Below are 19,034 nucleotides of genomic sequence, written 5' to 3'. Positions count from 1 at the left end.
GTAAACACCTGCCTCACACCAGACTTTTCCAGAGTAAATTCTGGGGACTGAACTTGGGCCCGCATGTTTGGAAATCAAGAATACAGGACACTAATTTTACCTCTGTCCAGGTTGGTCATGTGTCCTTGGCAAAGACTCCTGTCAGTTTTGAGCCACCTCAAAAAATTATTTTTTTAAAATAGTGTAGATGATAGTTAAACCTCTTTGGACCCCAGAGTCTTCATTGTAAGAATAGGTGTTTATCTATTTCTTGGGATTATATGAGGTAATAAAATATTCTGTATCTGCACAGTGCCACATGTCTGTGACTCCTTTTCGGCTAATGTGTACTGGGGACAAACCCCTATGGAGGGGTGCAGGTGGTATGCAAAGTGTGAATGGGGGTGGGGAGGAGAAGACCTTATCAACAAATGTTACCCAAGCCAAGGAGAATGAGGAGCAGACTACAGGTTGTAGCCAAAGGCCGCTCCAGTCTTGAGGAAGGTTGTGGGAAGATATCCATTCTACAGAGCTCAGGGTCAAAGTTTCTGGTAAGGCAGGCCATTTTGCATCGTAGAAGGCAAGGCTCATCCTAGAGAAGGTGGAATCCAGTTTCTGAATCCTCTCCATTCCTTCCCAGCCAGGAACCCTGGGGTAGTCACTTTCTTCTCCGGGCTTCCTCTGCAAAATGGGGCTCCTCGTTCCATTTCGCACTTAGGGCATCTGAGGACGACGTGTCGACATAATGCCCAGGACTTGCGACGTCAAGGGCCCGCGAGTGGCATTTGTTATGTTAATAACTCCTTGCGGCGGGCGGGTTCCTATCTGTCGGTTTGTGCTCTGGCTTAGCGGTTCCCTCCACAGACTCGGCTTTTCCGCTCCGCCGCCTCTCGACGTTTGCTTGACAGGTCTCGGCGGACAGCTGCCTCGGGTGCGGTTCTTCGAGGCTGGGCTCTTTCCCTACAGACCTCTCCTCTGGTCTCTACCTCAGCCCGGCACCGAGCCGCGGGGAATCTCAGCGGTCCGGGATCACCGATCTTTGCCGAGAAAGAGTGTCAGCTCCTGCGGCGTTCCCGAACAGCGGCCGAAGACGCTCCCGAGCGCTCCCGAAGAACCCCGGCCGCTAGCAGTCTCCGGAAATAGCCGAGGGAGCTTTCCACCCTCGGTCTGCCGAGTCCTTCCGAAAAGGGCCGAAAAGCTCCGAGCGGCCGTCCTGCCGGACTGCTGGAGGCGGCCGCAGCGCCATGTTGGATGCTCTGCTCGTTGAGTGAAGAAAATCCGTCCGCATCGCCCGAGCCCCGCTACCGAGAAGGGCGCCGCTTCCCCCGGGGAGGGGGACAGAGACCCCCCGCCGCCGGCCCATGAGGATATTGCCGTGAAAGGTCCGGTCTCTCCGCCTCCTGCCCCCGCCGGGTCCGGCCCCCCCCTCCCCGGGGTCGCGTTGTCACGGAGACCGGCAGCCGGTGGTGCTGGCCCGCGGGGCGGCTGCTGCTGCCCGCGGCGGCGGCGGCGGAGGCGGCGGCGGCGGCGGCGGAGGGCGTGTGTGACCGGTCCCGGCCCCCTCCTCCTCCTCCTCCCAGCCTCCCCCCGGCCCCCCGCTCCCGCCGCCTCCCCGGGTCTGCCCCCATCCCGCCCCTCCGCTGCCCCCGGCCCCTGCACCCCGGCGCGCCCGGTCCCGCTCTGGGGGGGTTGGTGGCTTCGCTTTGCCATGAGTTTACCGCAGAAACCGGCTCTGAAATCAGGCTCAGCGGCTGCAGCAGGAACCGGACCCGGCACCGGAGCGGCGGCGGCGGCGGCGGCGGCGGTACCGCCTCCTCACCCGGCGGCGGCGGCGGCAGCGGCGGCGGCGGCAGCGGCAGCAGCGGTAGCGGCGGCCCCTCCTCACCCGAACATCAGGGCCCTCCAGACCCCGGCGCCCAACAGTATCCTTTTCACCTTCCAGCGGTCCAGAGCGACCCTTGGTGGGAACCTCCTTGCCTGCCGTCATAGCCCAGCAAGGAAAGGGACGGGCAGCCGCTCTGCTCCCGGCTTGAGCCGAGCCTTTGGGGTGCACCGGTGACAGCATTGCTGGGGACCCCGGGACCCTCTGCGGTACCGTGGACACTAGCTCCACTGGGCCGTGCCTCTGCAGCTCTTTTGGATCTGGGGGAACCCTGCCCTTGCTGCTCCCTCCCCTTTATTGGGCAGAATTTGCTGGTGCCTGGGACCAGCCCTGCAGGCAAGGCTTTTTTGATTGTTGGGAGGCCCTGCCTTCTGCAGGGTTCCGTGGCCTCTCTAATTATTATTTAGAATACATAGTAAAGTTTATTGCTAAATTTCCTGTTCGAAACGAATCAGCTCATTCCTGAGGTAAGTTGGGTCTTCAGTCTTCAGTGCGAGTGTAGCCAGCACTCCCCCTGGCTAGTGTTTAGTTTTGTTTTATATTTTATTTTATTTTTTGAGCAATTAGAGTTGTGTTGTGGCTTGTGGTGGAACCGGCTAAGGAGGAAATGTTACACTGGGCGCTTCCCTGTCTTTGACCTTTTTAAAGGAAGAGGAAGTTAACTCACATTACCCAGCACCCCCAGAAGTCTCACTTCTTCCAAGATGGGTGTTACACTGTACATCTTTTTAAAGGGCTTTAGTAAGTTTGCTCCTTCATAGACTTGATGTCTGGAGGGTACCCGGGCCCCCAAGGATGTGTCTTAGTTTTGAATGTGTCTAATTTCTTGATAGAGAAGTTGGGGCAGCTTTGATTGAAAAATCTTGGTACCTGGTGTTTTAGTCAGTATTAAACTTCAAATTCATGGCTCCCCCATGGAGCTTCAGCAAGGTGGTTGGTGTCCCCCCGCCCCGCCCCCCCCCCGCCCCCTGCCCCCTTCCTCACTGGGTTCCTCTATGTAGCCCTGGCTGTCCTAGAACTTGCTCTGTAGACTAGGCTGCCCTTGAACTCAGAGACACGCCTGCCTCTGCCTCCCGAATGCTGGGATTAGAGGCATGCGCTACATCACTTGGCAAGCTAAGGTGTTTGTTACCTATCTGAGAAGAACATTTCAGCATTTGCCCCTCCTCCCCACATTCTTGTACTTGTCCAAGAATCCACAAATGATTTTTGAATGTCCCCTCCGCTGTATGGTTCTTGCATTTGACTTTTAAGATGGGAGTGTGTTTGAGCTTGTCTTTTTGTGTAGTTTGATTCTTGCCTTTATCATTTACTTTGAGAAGGGAAAAACACTTCCCTTCTTGGGTCACCTCAGGTCATTGTTTGTTTTCTGTCAAGCGTCCTTTCTGCGTTCTTTACGTATTGTTAGTCCACATCTTAGTGCTTCAGTGCTGTCTGTGTGCTGATTTCATAACGTTCTGACCCTGCACCGTTCTGTTCAGTTCCTCGCTCACGGCTGAGAAAGTTGCATGTTCATGGAAAACCCAGTTACTTCTGACCCACATGCGCAGCTACTGGCCTGTGGAGGAGTAGGTTGGCTGCTCAGCCTGCTTCAGGGTAGAATTGGGTCGCTCCAGTCCGCCTAGCTTGTCTACCTAGCTTCGCTTCATACTTCCTTCACATTCCCTTCTCATTTTAGGGTTGTTTTTCTTGATGGCCTGTGTTCGTAGGTTTCTGTCTCCGGGCCAAGTGAGTTATCTATCCCTTACCTGCCTCTTTAAGCTGTTAGGGTGTTAAACCAGAGGAAGTGCACAGTATGTGCTCTTGACATACAGAAGAGCAAGTAAGGGATTGCCGTGTTGTTTGTGACAGCGCTTGGCGAAGTTGATGGCTTCATTGGATACAGAGCGGGGTACTGAGTAGCCCTCGTGTGCTTTTTCTCCTTATACCTCACAGCTGAAGGACTGGAAAAACTTGAAGCTGGTTACAACTTGGAAGTAATGGTTGGAGCTCCAGTTAAGTTTTATCTTTTCTGTAAAATAGACGATGCGGTGGTAATGGGAATACGTTTAAGGCGCTCTTTGCAGTAGAGATTATTCTGAACCCTTCATGGCAATGTCGGCGCCAACCATGTTGCTTTAAGGTTCTGTTTTGCCTCATGTCATGGCGGCTGACAATTTATACTTGATGTAGTCTGTGATTCCTGCTTTATTCCTGGCAAGATGACACTGCTGAATAAGCATCTGACTAGATAGTAAAGGAAGTGTAGGCTAGAGCCACCTCAGAACACAGCCGTGGTAAAATGTCGTCACCTGGTAACGGAAGAGGTCAGAAATGCAGTAGAGCATTGTGCTTTTCAAACCGGAGGGGATGTGGGAATTCGGGCTTGGTGCAGACGCAGTCGTGCAGTAAGCTGGTGCCGTAGAAGCCCTTGGGGCTGGAGTCGGCTCTTTCCATGCCTTCCAGCATGTGGTGGAGTTGCTGCAAGTGAGTTAGTATCAGTGCACTAGAAAGTGTGTTGGAAGGAGTCGGTGGCCGGTGTCCTTCTTCCGTGCTGAGTGTTCAAGTGTGAGTGGAAATGAAGGGAAGTGTTGAAAACACGGGATTTGAGGGGAAGCCTGAAGCTGGAAGCAGGCATCAGTGTTGAACTGCAGGACCCTTAAGACCACTTGAAGGAGAAACGGCCACATTGACTGCAAAGAGTCAATGGATGTCTGCTAGCAGAGCGAGCGAGGTATGGGATGGCAGGCCCGGAAGGAGAAAAAAACACCCTAACACGAACAGTACTCAGAGCAAGGAGAACGTGCTGCGAGCGTCCCTCACAGACACTGGAAGCTTCTGCTTGGTGAGACCGCAGCTTGGGAATGTTTGTCTTGATGTGCTCAACTGAGCTTCCCCGTTGAGGTTGAGGTGGCTCTGATGAGAATCTTGACGGTGGTCATCCTTTTTCTGGCTGACAGAATAACTGACATTTTGATCAAAAACCAGTCATGCTGAAGTTCTTCAGGGGGTTACTGGGTCCCCCATTAAAATCCCAGCTCTTTAGATTTGAGACTACCTGCCCACGTTTCAGAAAATTCTGGATAAATGAACTCGAGTTAGGTGCGCATTTGAGCAGAAGTATTTTCTGTATGTTAGGAATACAGTATCTGTCCGTCTGTGTTGGAGGCTGAGGGTGTGATTCAGGGGATCTTCTTTCTTATTTAGGGGCAGCCAGGTAAGCCAGTGAGACACAGTAGTTTCTTTCCAGGAACAGAACTAGGTAGAGACTGGTGTCAGCCAGAAGAGGACTTGTGTCTCTGGCTTCTTTGTCATAAGTGTTCTTTCTATCTTTGCAGTATCCCTATTTCTTTTTTTAATCGTCTCTCCCCTGGACATTAAGTTGACCTTAGCTGGTGAAGTGTGTGATGTTCCGCTCTGATAGCGAGGTCTGGATAATAACACCCATTTTCAGTACCTGCTGCTGTAGAGGTCATACATGCAGCATTCTATTTAAGTTTTCCGAGACTTCTAATGAGGTAGGTGTCTGTTTTACAGACAGGGGTACTGATAAGCAGGGAAGTTAATTTCCCGGGTCACCTGTGCCAGTGAAGGGTGGTGTGTGAGCAGACTAGTGGCCTGTGGTGGCCTTCTTACTTGGCTGGGTGAGCAGCCTGTGTGTGGGCCTGGGAGGAAGTGTCAGTACTCCGCTGCATTCGAGAGAAGCCGTGCTGAGGAATGTAGAACACAGCCATGGTCACAACAGCATACTGCTAGACAAATAGGCTATCTTCCCCCACTGAGCCTTAACAGCATGGAGGTCCTCCAGTGGACTTAGTTCATGGTTCTGCTTGTTCACGAGTCAGCAAGGCGTCCAGCAGAGGGTCATGGTAGCCAGCAGCTGGAATTCTGAGGCTCTTGTGGCCAGCAGCTCCGTCAGGAAAGTGTCAAGTCTTCGGAGGCAGAAGCAGGCAGATCTAGAGTTGAAGACCAGTCAGGCCACACAGTGAGGCCCTGTCTCAAACCAAGCCAAACCAAACATTTTTGAAGGCAAATCCTCCTGGAGGGAGAAAAGAGATGGCAGAGTGGGAATGAAGAGGGAGAGCCCTCCAGGTGCCTAGTCAGAGCACATCTGCTGCCTCCAGCAGTTGACTGGCCACGGACGGGTGGGTTTGGTCACCTGAGAGTTGAAGCTGTCGCAGGTTGCTTTTCTATATTGAGGTTTATGATGAACCTTGAGGGTGATTCTTTAACAAGTTTGACAGCGTCTTTTACAGTAGTGGAGAGGATGGCTCCGGTGTGTGTTTACAGATTTATTCGTATTCATTTACTTACCACCTGCTGTGCCTGGTTGCTAGGTGTAGGGTTGATAGAATCTTTACCCTCAGAGAGATTGGTCCCAACAGGCAAGTAGGGTACGATCGATCGAGTTAAGACTCGGTGACCACTCTGCTGTGAGTCCGGTGTGCGGACAGGAGTCGGCTTCCTGGAGGGAGTTAACATCTGAGCAAGGTAGAACCATGAGTTGTCAAAGGATTCTTATTCTCCTGTTCGGACTGTCCTCTCCGAGGCTTTCTGCCTGCGTCTGCCAACCTAGGCCTAGTCCTGGAAGCTTCTCGCCTCTGTACAATCTTATCTAGGCCTAGAATGTTGTCAGCCACCAACCTTGTTGACTAAGCACACCCTTTCTAGTTCTTTATGAGCTGAGGCTGACGGGTTCAGCTCAGCTGTCTTGGCTCAAAACGCCTCTCCATGCTGACTAATTCAGTCTTGCTTCTTTCTCTCTTGGCCACTTCCGAATTAGTTTGACCTCTAACTCTGTCAGTCTGTCTCTAACTCCGTCAGTCTGTCTGATCTTCTGACTCCTCGTTCTCTGGCTCATTTTGTCTTCACTTGTGTCCAGCTTGATCTCTCTCCAACCTCTCTCTGTAAGACTGTCCTGATAAAACTGCCTCCTTCCCCCTCTCTACACTGTTCTCTTAGTAGCTTCCTTCTCCACTCTCTTCTGAGGGTTGGGCAGGTCCTTTTCTGTCAAATCTTTCTCTGATTCATCACTTTATCTGCCACTCAATTAGACATCACTTTTTAACATGACTGCTTCTTTCTACAAACTAACTTTACCTTCATTGTTTGGGATTAAAGGTGTGTGCTAAGGGCTGAACCACACCATAAGAAGAAAGTCCCCTCCTTCCCCCCACACTAAACACAGTCTCTGGGTTCACAGAATGATTAAGAGTCCTGCAGCAATGAGTAATTCCTGTTCTGGAGCTGCCCCGCCAGCTGGGCTTTACTCTTACGCCGGCCTCTCCCCTGTTGTGGGGAACTGGAGGAAGTACTGTAGACAGTGTAGTTGTTACAGAGTCAGAGTGTTTTGTACCTGATGGGATGGGCATGTGTGCCCACCCCCCTTAACCCTAGAAGCCCATTTTCCTTTTGGGGCGCCTAAGAGCGCTGGTTGTCCCTGTTTGGAGCCTGGATGTGGTCCTAGCACTCCTGGAGGCTCACAGCTGTCTGTAGCTTCAGTTCCGGGGATCCATGTTCTCTCCTGACCTCCACAGGCACACCCGTGGTATGGTGCACAGTACACATAAAATAATAAAAGAAATAAATCTAAAACAAATCTCTACAAAAGGCCGTTGACCTTTTGATAATAGACTTTGACTTTGAAATAATTTCTTTTAACCTTAAAAGGCCAGATGGAGCTTGATAACATTCAGCAGTGCTGGGAGTGAATTAGGCAGGGTTTGTGTTCGCTCTCACTAATTCAATTAGTGTTGAGTCAGGGTCTTGTGTGGTCGGCCTTAAAGTCTGTCACTTGGGGTTGACCTTGAGCTTCTGGAACTTCTGGTTCTCCTGGGTCTTTCTCCGGGTTTTCCCCTGTAATAGAAGTGTTATATTGGGTTGGTCACATTGAATTCCATGGAGCATCTGCGTTGCTTTTCTCCAGCGAAGGGGTCAGTGATCTTGAATCCCAAGGGTTTGGGATTTTGAAGATGTGCTTTGAGGTGTGTTTCGCTATTGCAGGTATAGGGTGGGGCTTAACTGGATCAGTTCATGATATCTTTGTGTGTCTGGTGGATGAATAGTGGTGTGGCAGCTTTTTGGTCTTCCAAGAATGCTAACATGGAACCAGAGGAGGCTTGCTCAGTTGGGGCTTCCCACTAGACTTAGCCTGAGACCGAAATGTCTCTGTGATTCATGTTCTAGACTGTATAAAGTTGGTTGTGATGGTTTGAGAGTGGAAAGTTGCCATGGTCAGTGACAACTGGGTGTCAGTGATGGGCTTAGCTCTGAGGCATGAGGGAGAATGGGTTCTGGAATAAACTGTTGTGTGGGACCTGTTTTTCTGTAGGGATGGGATTTTGAGATAATGCAGTAAGAAAGGATTTCCTGATCGTTAGCCCTGCATACTACTTCAGCAGAGCTGAAGCACCGCCGAGATTGTGTGGATGAAATGCCGCAGGGTCTCATGCGACTTCTGCGTTCTCAGATGACTTCCAGTTCTTTGGCTTGCTGCCACCCAGGAGAAGCATTTCACTCTCTGTAGCCTCAGCTGAAATTGGAGACAGTTCAGTCTATTTTAAGTGTGTTTGAAACTCGTCAGGTTTTATGACCTTTATTAACTAGTAGCTTCTTTGTGTTTTTTGAGCCCTGCGTGCTTCCTGACTCTGAGGATGCGAGAATGTAAGCGCCACAGAAGCAGGTGTGCTGTGTGTCCTGTTGGCGGTGGCTTGCCAGGACTGAGGCTAGTGCTTAGTTTTAGGGATAGTGCGCATGGCATCTTAACTCACTTTCAGCATTCAGGGATGCCCTGCAATTGTCTTGTACTGATATATGATTAAATTGGAAGTCTGTGATTTCCTTTGAGATAGAATAGTGTTGACCCAGTTTATAAAACTGAAGTGGCTAAGTTGGGTTTGAGGGTTAGATAATGAGGGTGAGGCCTGGGGTGTCACAGAAGCAACAGGACCAACATCTGTAGTCAGATTCAAAACAGGTTTATCATACTCAAGTAACATTAGGAGATTACTATGGAGACCAGGCTGGCCTTGAACTTATAGAGAGCTGCTACCTTTGCCTCTGCCACTCAGGTGCTGGGATGAAATGCATTGTCAGTGTGCCTGGCTTTAATAGGAAATATAAAAAAAGAAAAAAAAAAAAAAGAACTACATGTATGTGTCCTCTCACGTGATCTTGTAAGCCCTCCGCACTGTGATGTTAGACTTCACTTGGAATCCCTTCCTGCCAGTCCCTAAGCAAGGTTGGGATTCAGAAGGGTTTGGGCCGGGTCGGCGTCTCCTTTAGCCTTTAGTGCTAGTGTTCCTTTGTGGGCCACCTCCCCTGGCTTCTAGGGGGGATTTCGTGGAGGATGGCCACTGAGCCGCTCTCCCCGGCTCTTGTGTTCTGTTAATGTACTTGTTTCGGGTTGCATTCCTGTCAGAACACGAGAACAGCTAACTGTGTGCTGACCTGAGCTAATTTCAGTGATCTCAGATTCGGTTAGGTTTTTGGAAAATAAGGCCATATTATCTACAATTTTATATTTTTTCTTTCTTCGTACTGTTTATTTTTGTTTGTTGTTTGTTTTTAGAGACAAGGTCTCACTGTGTAGCCCTGGCTGCCCTGAACTCAGTCTGTACCAGTCTGGCGCAAACAGACCCGCCTGCTGCCTCCACCCAAGGGCTGGGGCTAAAGGTATGCGCCACCACTTGGGCTTTCTTTCTTGGCATTTCTGAAATGGGATTTTGATATGTAGTCTATAGGTTATTGGCTTCAAACTCATGGTGATCCTCCTGCCCCAATCTCTCCCCACCATGACCCTCTCCTCACCATGACCCTCTCCCCACCATGACCCTCTCCTTGATGTCATAATTTGGTTTCAGGAAGTGCTAATGATACGGGAAGATTTACAAGAGATCTAACGGGTTAGGGAAGCAGAGCTGAGGTGGAGACAGAGGAGTTAGGAGAGATGGGGTAAAAGTAGATGGAAGGAGAAAACTACTCAGCTGTAAACCCTTGAGAATGGACCTTTGAGGGTAGAAGGAAGTCCTGTTAGAAAGGCCGAGGCACCGCTTGGCTTCTTTCTAGGCTTTACTAGGCTTGGAAAACGAAATAGAAGAAACTCGAGGGCTGACTGGATGTGGGGGGAGGTGGGGTCTGCTACCAAATCCCGTCGGAGTCTGACCACAGGAACCCATGAGGTGGAGAGCCGACCTCCACCAGCTGTCCCTTTACTTTCTGTGTCGTGTGCTTATGCATGTACAAGCTGGGTGTGGGAGGTGGACACCAGAGGATTAGAAGTTCAAAATGAGACACTCTCAAAAGAGCACACCCACCCTACCCCCACTCTCAGAAAACAAACAGCTTGATGCAAAGGTGAATGAATGTAAGGAAAAGGTCAGGGGCTGGGGGTCACAGGGAAATGATGTACAGTATTGGCCACTATGAAGCAAACTGTTCCTACGAGTCCCGTGTGAGCGCTTGGAGTACCAGATTCTGGTGGTGGAATGCTCCTAAAGTGTGTGTGTCAGAGGACAACTTACAGGGGTTGTCCCCTCTCCTCTTCCTTTGTGACTGTTGAACTGAAGTGTCCAGGCCTGCATGGGAAGCTGTCATGCTGGCTCCCCATTTACTTATGTGACACAGGTCAAACTTCGTACCCTTGCCTGGCCTGGAACTTGCTCCATTCACTAGTCTGTCTTAGACTCAGAGATCTGCCTGACTCTGCTGCCTTAGCGCCAGAATTAAAGGTGTGTATCATGATACCTCGCTTATTTTCAAAGTTTTATTGAGGTCTAATAGACATACCATAGGAATCACTCATTTAGAGACTACAGTCCGTAGTTTTGAGCCATTCAGAACCATATGAAAGTTGTTCAGCTAAGGAAACATGTTTCCTTATGTGTCAGTAGGTGTTTGCCTGTCTCTCACCACATGTGTGCATTGCTCATGGAGCCCAGGAGGAGGTGCTGGATCCCCTGGAACTGGAGTTAAAAGGGTTGAGAGCACAAGGGCTGGGACTAAAACCCAGGTCCTCTGCAGAAGCAACAGATACTCTTAACCACTGAGCCACCTCTCTGGCCCCTTTCACTAGAGTTTTAGAACACCCCAGAGGGAGTGATCACTGGGCCTTCTGTTTTCCTGAGTTCTTCTCCTGCTAAGTGATTGTGAATCCTCCATATATATTTACCTGGTTCTTCTGGACCGTGTGTGCATGTGTGCGTGTGTGTGTGTATATATATGTATATACGGAATGAACTGAATTGTCAAGTGTATCTGTCCCTTGGTGTGACACTCAATTCCAGGTTTATCTGTGTGGAGCATGCGTCATTATTTGACCTCTTTGCCCCATTGAGGGAGGTTCTGCATCTGTCATCTTTTATCTGTTCTCCAGCAGGTCGATGTTTGGGTTGTTTGAACCGTTTGGTTATTGGATGATAAGTAGCCAAAAAGTCTGCTTAGGTTCTGTTCTCTTGAGCATACATCAGTAGTCCAGTTGCTGCTCCATGAGGTAACTCCGGGTTCCCACTTGGAGGACTTACAGTTTCTCTGAGCATTTATATCATTGGTACCTTGGAACTGTGTGAGTGTCACACTCTGTCTTCTTTGTCATCATGTGTCAGCAGGTCTTCCCACTGGCTGGGCAGCACTTTTTCATTGTGGTTTTGATTTGCATTTTCACAGTGGCTAATGACCATGAATATCTTTTCACGTTGTATTGGCATTTGTTAAAAATGACCTATTCATATCTTGTACCCAGTTGTATTAGGGTTTCGTTGCTGTGAAGAGACTCCATGACTGGGCAACTCTTTTTTTTTTTTAAAGATTTATTTATTTTATTTATATGTTAGTACACTGTAATTCTCTTCAGACACTTAGGAAGAGAGCATCCCATCACAGATGGTTGTGAGCCACCACGTGGTTGCTGGGAATTAAACTGAGGACCTCTGGAAGAGCAGTCAGTGCTCTTAACCGCTGAGCCATCTCTCCAGCCCAACTGGGCAACTCTTAAAAGGACAACATGTGGGGTTGGGGATTTAGCTCAGTGGTAGAGCACTTGCCTAGCAAGCGCAAGGCCCTGGGTTCAGCTCCAAAAAAAAAAAAAAGGACAACATGCAATTGGGGCTGGCTTAGAGTTTCAGAGGTTCAGTCCGTTATCATCAGCATGGGAGCACACAGACAGACACGGTCCTGGAGAAATAGCTGAGGGCAGCAGGAGGAGAGAGATTCTAGGTGTTTGAAACTTCAGTGCCTACACTCAGTGACCTACCTCCTTCAACAAGGCCATACCTCCTCAGCCCTGGTGATCAAGCATTCAAATTTATGAGGTTGTGGGGCCATTCTTCCCCCTGCCTCATTCCCCCGCCTCTAGACAGGGTTTCTCTGTGTAGCTTTGACTGTCCTGGAACTCAATCTGTAGATCAGGCTGGCCTTGAACTCAGATCTGCCTACCTCTGCCTCCTGAGAGTGCTGGGATTAAAGAGTGTGCCACCATACCAGGTGGCTAAAACATCAGGTTTTTTTTCCCTTGTACCCTAGGCTGGCCTAGAATTTGAGGTCCTTCCTGCCCAGCCTTCTAAGAACTATGAATTGGGCCACCCTCCACTTTAAGAAGATTTTATTTTATTTTTAATTCTTGGTGTATAAGGTACCCGAGGAAGCTGGAAGGGCGTCAGATCACCTGGAGGGGGAGTTCCGGTACTTGTGACCGCCAGGACCGCCCTCAGTCCCGAAGGGCGGGGGAGGGTTTGGAGTCGTCTCTAGCTCCTGCAGTTTTAGTTTCTTTGAATTTTGACTTCAAGGCTTCTGCCAAGTACAGGAGGTGAAGTCTTCTCCAGGTCAGTCGTGTCATACGTTAATTTTGTTTGTGCACTCAGGAAGTAGGGGTAGAGTTGGGTGAATCTTGAGTTCAAGGCCAGCCTGGTCTACATAGGCAGTTTGAAATCCTTCAGGGCTGCATAGTAGATGCTCTTTTAGAAAGGAGAAAACCAAACCAAACCAAACCAGGCATTTAAATAACCTTGTGAGTTTAATAAAACATGGACTTTATTTCAGTCAAAGATTTCCCACACATAAACAAAACCTCTTCTGTGACTTGAAATCTGAATATTAGAGCAGTAAGGTTATGCCTGCTCTTTAGTAAGTTTCATTAATGTATGCAGAGGAAGTGGATCTTCATTAATCTCTGCAGAGTTTTAATGCCATCAAGTATCAAATGATTAAGATTGTTGAATTCTTGAGGCTTACTCAGGGTGGCCAATACTCTGAGTATTACACTGTCGATCGTTCAGAAATAGAACTTGGAACAAGTTCAACTTCCTGAGGTAACTGCTGTTTCTAGAGCTGTCATGAGTACTTGACCTTAGCGCAGACCCTTCATGTTGTGGTGAGTGGAGGAGTGTGCTTGAAGCCGACTGTTGGTGTGGACAGTCAGTGATTTCATTCTTGACTTATTTATTCATACACTTTATATTCTGATCGAACCCCCTCAGCCTATTCCCATCTCTCTTGTCCCAGTCCCACCCTTACAGCCTTTCCTCCATTTCCCCTCCTCAGAGAAGAGGAGATCCCCTGTCGGTCGTCGCCCCCTCCCCCATTAAGTTGTAGCAGGACTAAGGGCAGCATCCTCTCCCACTGAGACCTGACAAAGTACCCCAGTCAGGGGAAAGGGATTCAAAGCCAGGCAACAGTCAAGAGACAGCCTCTGGTCTAGTTGTTAGGGAACCCACATGAAGACCAAACCACACATCTGCTACAAGTGTATAGGGGACCTAGGTCCAGCCCCTGCATGCTTTTTGGTTGGTGGTTCAGTCTCTGTGAGCCCCCATGGACCCAGGTTAGTTTACCCTGTAGATCTTCTTGTGGTGTCTCTGACCCCTTCTGATTCCCTCAACCCTTTCCCCACTCTTCCACAAGACTCCCCCCTTCTCCTAGCTCTGCCTATTGCTTGGCTGGGTGTGTGTGTGTGTGTGTGTGTGTCTGTCTGTCTGTCTGTTTCCATCCATTGCTGGAAGCAGCATCTCAGAAGAGGGTTGTGCTTGGCTCTCGTCTTTAAACAAACAAGTCTGGCGAGGTGGCCCAGTGGTTAAGAGGGTCCTTAAGTTGGGTAGCTCACAACTGCCTGCAGTTTCAGCCTCTGCAGACCCTACACCCTCGTCTGGCTTCTGAGCAGCCATTTGCCCCTGGCTTATGAATACACACATCCAAGTAACAAAAAAGTGAAGGTGAATATTCTTATAAAATAATAATGGTCCAGATGTCCAAGTGCACCATAGCTCAGCACAGAGGAAATTTAAAAACATGTGTTTGAGTAAATGTAACAGTGACAAAAGTGTTTGAAGTTTGGGGTGTATTTGAAGAGTCCTCTTAGGAGCTATTTTTTTGGTTGTTGTTTGTTTTTTACTTATTTTATGTGTTTGGGTGTTTTGCCTGCATGTGTGTCTGTGTGCCAGGCTTTTGCCTGGTGGTCTGGGTGGCCCAAAGAGGGTGTCCGATCCCCTGGAGCTGGAGTTAGGATGCTGGTGAGCCATCCTGTGAGTGCTAGGATTGAGCTCAGGACCGCTGCATGAGCAGCAGTGCTCCTAACCGCTGAGCCATCCCTCCAGCCCCTGTAAGTTGGAAGGGAATGTTGGGTTTTTGGATTCAGGGTTCTGCCTCCATCTTTCCTTTGCTCAGAGGCTTAGAGAAGAAAGGGTTTTGCTTTATTTTTATTTTATTTTATTTTATCTTTTTTTTGTCTAGGCAACTCATTTATGCAGATTGTTAGTGATTTGAGAGCTTTTGTAACATTGACAATGACCTAACTGGGTAATCGCCTTTCCTCCCTTTTCTGTTTGGCTGGTGATCTGGATGGCAGAGCCCATGCTTGCCCCACCTACTGTCTGTTTTAGAACTTAGGGACTTGGAAGGCTTCCTGCTCTTTCTAGGTGTTTACTGAAATGCTTTGGGAGATTGCTCCATGTCCAATAGTTTGTATTTAATCATTTATTTTTTTTCAAGTTGTAAAGGTGTGACATCTGTGTGAACTTAAATAGGAGCTAATTCTTGAACTCTCCTTCGTTTTAAAAGAACCATTGAGGGGTGAGAGGTAGTTTAGCTGCTAAGTGCAATGGCTGTCCGTCCTGAGTTCAATTCTCAGCAACCACATAGCATCTCAGAATCATGAAGACAGATCCCTCATATACATTTACTATTGATACACACACACACACACACACACACACACACACACACACACACACACACACACACACACACACACACGTATTTGTGTCTATGTGTGTGAGTGCTGGGGTGCATGTCCATGATCCATGAGCAGCCTCGGGGTCTTGCCTTCCAGCTTATTGGAGACAGGAGCTCTGTGTCAGACAGGCTGGTCTGTGAATTCTCTGGGATTCTCCTCTCTCTGCCCCCTTAACCCATTAAAATCCTTGAGTTCTGTGTGGGTTCTGAGAATTTGAGCTCAGATCCTCGTACTTGCTTGACAAGGAAGTGTTTTACTCATTGAGCCATCTGTCTAGCCAGATACTAATTTTTGCCTTAGACAAAAGTTGCTGACATAGCAGGAGGGTCTCCTTGACTTTGCTTTAGATCTTGTACCCACCTTGTTAATCTTCAGTGTCTGATAGAACCATAGTACAGTTACTAAGAACAAGGAATTAGCAAGGAATCCCAGCACTCAGTGGGCAGAGGCAGGAGGATCTCTGAGTTCAAGACCAGCCTGGTGTACAGAGTGAGTCCCAGGACAGCCAAAGCTACCACAGAGAAATCCCATCTTGAAAAAACTAAAACCAAAAAACCAAACCAAACCAAAAAAAAAAAAAAAAAAAAAAGACCCCACCTGGTGGATGGGGTGTGTGTCTGTGTATCTGTGTTGGGCTGTTGGAACCTGCTGCTGGGATGACCAGTAAATGCTCTTAAGCACTGAGCTGTGTGTGCAAGCTCTGCTTAAAGTTGTTTACAGGGTGTTAGTGGGAGTTTGCTTTAGGGTCATGCACCTTACCGTGCATGTGTGTGTGTCCATGTAGAGACCAGAGGCGAACATCGTGTGTCTTCTCAGTCACCTCACCTTCTGAGACAGGTTCTATGACTGCACTGGCTCAGGGATGGACTCGCTGACTCCAGGGTCTGCCCATCTCTAACCTCCCTGGGCTGGGGTTGCAGATGTGTGGCTAGGCCTGGTTTTCTATTCCGTGGATGCTTGGTCTGAACTTACGTCCTCGTGTTTGTAGTGCAGGTACTTCACTGACTCAGCCATTGCCCCAACCCCTGCAGTATGCTTATGGGGTTCATCGGGGCAGTTGATTTTCCTCTTAGGGGATTTTTATCTACAGCGTTTAATGGAGAAAATTGTACTTTGAGAATTAACTTTATAAATTATTCTGTTTCCTCTGACCTGTAAATGTAAAGATAATACTGAAGGCGGGGAGTGAAGCACGTGCCAGGTTGCTTGCCCAGGATGACAAGGCCCTGAGTCTGAACACTAGCACCATGTAAATTGGTTACGGCAGTGTACTGGGGAAGGTAGGAAGGAAGGTCAGAAGCCCCTCGTCTGCACGAGTTAAGACTTAGTCTTTCTTTCAAGTATGGAGTGGTTCTATATTTTACTTTTCTTCCTCTACATCTCCTGAACAAATAGATGTTTGGAGTTTTAGAATTCCTTCGTTTCTAAAGGCATTTCTTTCTTCGTGTCCCCTCTGTACTAGGCTAGTGGCTAGCCCATGCCAATACTGTGGGGCACTTGACCATGCAGCAGGCTGAACTTTCAGCCCGAAGGCTGGATTTTGTTTCATTTTGAGAGGAGGTTTTACTTTGAGCGCAGATTGTCCTGGAGCTCAGTTTGTTGCTAGGATGCTATTCGCTTAGCTTCTTAAGTGCATTTTCACAGTGGAAGCCATTTGAAAAATAGACCCCAAGAGAATTAAATTGTTCCTTGATCGTGCATGCTAATGGGAAAACAGATAATTTGTGTCTTGTGCAGGGACCACGCTGCCTCCTGTTGCTCAGGTTTTCGTGTGTGTGCTGTGGAAGAGATCTCACTGTAGAGCCTAGGCTGGCCTTGAACTCGCTAAGGTAGTCCTGGCAGGCCTCAAGCACTAATCCTACCTTCTCTTGAATGCTGGGATTATAGGCACAGCACTGTGTCATGTTGGCTTCAGAATTTCTTTGCCCAGAGTACATTCACAAAATGATGTATGTTTACTACATTTTTAAAAGACCTGGTGCTGAGGTAGGAGGGGACACTGGAAGTTCTGATGAGTCTTGAGTACTGTAGCCTAAGTTGTTTGAGTCTTACATTGAATTTTTGGTTTTCCTATTCAATTCTTAGAATTTGAGGACTTTAAAGTCAGCTCAGATATCACCTGAAGTGGCACTCATTTAGCTGTTTTCATTTAAACTGCTTAAAAGTGCTGTGTAGACAGCAGGGAAGCTTTGTCCTGTGTACAGAGCTCCTTTTATACGTTGTGGCTGTTTACTTGTGTGTGCCTGTGTGTCTCTGGGTATGTGAGTGCAGTGTGGGTGTCCACAGAGCATTGCCTCACCAGGGACAGGCGCTCCAGGCCATTGGGAGCCTCCTGATTCTGGCTGCTGGGAGCCAGACTGGGGTCTACCAGAGAAAAGGCAGGCTCTGGCAGGCTCTTACCCGCTGAGCCATCTCTTCTGCTCCACAGAGCTCCTTTTCAAATGAAAACTGAGGTAGGGGTGATGCCAGTGCAGCGTGTGCCTTTAGATCCAGCACTCAGGAGGCAGAAGCAGGCAGATCTCTCTCTCTGACTTCAAGGCCAGCCTGATGTACAGAGTGAGTTCCAGGATGGCCAGTGCCACACAGGGAAACCCTGTCTTGGAAAACCAAAAAGAAGGAAAAAAAATGGCGGTGGTAGAACCCTCATAGCCGCCCTCGCCCAGGGACAGCATTGGTTTGCCTGTGTCTGCATGGCCAGGGCACTGCACAAGGCGCTAAGGTGCTTGCTGCTCTGCTCTCCTTTCCCACTCTAGACACAAGCCTGCCTGTGTGCACACACGTCCTGCTTTACAAATGACTAGTAAGAGAGGGAGGTGGAGAGGAACAGTTTCATTCATCACGTACTAGCTTACTGGTCTTTTAACTTTCGTGTGGTTTTCCCCATCTGTAGTAACTTTTGCAATTCATTTGTTTGTGCAATTAAGTATTTAGGCAAACAGTATTAATAGCTTTGAAAAAGATCACACTTGTTTAACCATATTTGTGCGTGCGTGCGTGTGTGTGTGTGTGTGTGTGTGTGCCTGAGTGAACGAGCGGACGTTTGAGCGTTGGTTCTCTTCTACCGTGTGGGTGTTAGGATTGAGCCCAGTCTGACTGGATGAACCATCTTGATAGCCATCAATTACTAATATTTTTGAGTTTTCAAAAATATTTTAATCTGTGGCTCAGCAGTTAGAGCAGTTAGAGCTCTTGCCTCTCGCACTTGCCTTCTTCCCCCTTTCCCCTGATGACGACAGGCTGGAGAGGTGGCTCGGTGGTTAAGAGCACTGGCTGTTCTTCCAGAGGCCAGGGTTCAGGGTTTAATTTCTAGCACCCACATGGCAGCTCACAACTGTCTGTAACTTGTTCCAGGGGATCTGATATCTTCACACAGACACATACAATGCAGGTTAAAAACCAATGCATATAAAAATTAATGATTATGATAATAATAAAAATATTTTAATTGCTGGGCATGGTGGTGACACTTTCCTTTAATCCCAGCACACCGGAGGCAGAGGCAGATAAGTTCGACCCTAGTCTACACACAGTGAGTTCCAGGATAGCCAAGGCTACACAGAGAATCTGTCTTGAAAAAAACTGAAACCAAGCCAAACCGAATCCAATTTAAAGCCCTGAAATACTAAAGATTAAGATAGGTTCTGAAGCTGTCTGATCTTGGGTAAAGCTGTTGAGAGGTTCTGTTTACATATACAAAACAGGGACGGAGGGGCTGGGGATTTAGCTCAGTGGTAGAGCGCTTGCCTAGCAAGCACAAGGCCCTGGGTTCGGTCCCCAGCTCCAGAAAAAAACAAAACAAAACAAAAAAAAACAAACAGGGACGGGAGTTTGTCTTCTTTTCAGAGGGTTATGATTAAATAGGGTAATGGCAGATGTACCGTATCCCCACCTGTGTGCCCAGTGCGTGTGCACGTGTGGGTGGCTGCGGTGGTAGCACATGTATGTCCATCTGCATACGGAGATCCGAGATAG

General features: G+C 48.6%; 1 protein-coding gene across 14 annotated transcripts in view; it reads left to right on the top strand.

Moving 5' to 3' along the window:
• The first annotated feature begins 1,365 nt into the window (after positions 1-1,365).
• The window catches only part of Eif4g3 (eukaryotic translation initiation factor 4 gamma 3), a 218,424-nt gene continuing 200,755 nt past the window's right edge, over positions 1,366-19,034 (top strand). For all 14 annotated transcript variants that reach the window (XM_032895707.1, XM_032895774.1, XM_032895728.1 and 11 more), the window contains exon 1: positions 1,366-1,901. The gene's annotated coding sequence lies outside the window, so the exon portion shown is untranslated. The remainder of the gene's footprint in view (positions 1,902-19,034) is intronic.

The sequence above is a fragment of the Rattus rattus genome, chromosome 1 (assembly GCF_011064425.1).
Source record: "Rattus rattus isolate New Zealand chromosome 1, Rrattus_CSIRO_v1, whole genome shotgun sequence".
NCBI lineage: Eukaryota > Metazoa > Chordata > Mammalia > Rodentia > Muridae > Rattus > Rattus rattus.
The sequence above is the reverse complement of the archived record's forward strand: the minus strand, read 5'-3'. Positions and strand labels throughout refer to the sequence as shown.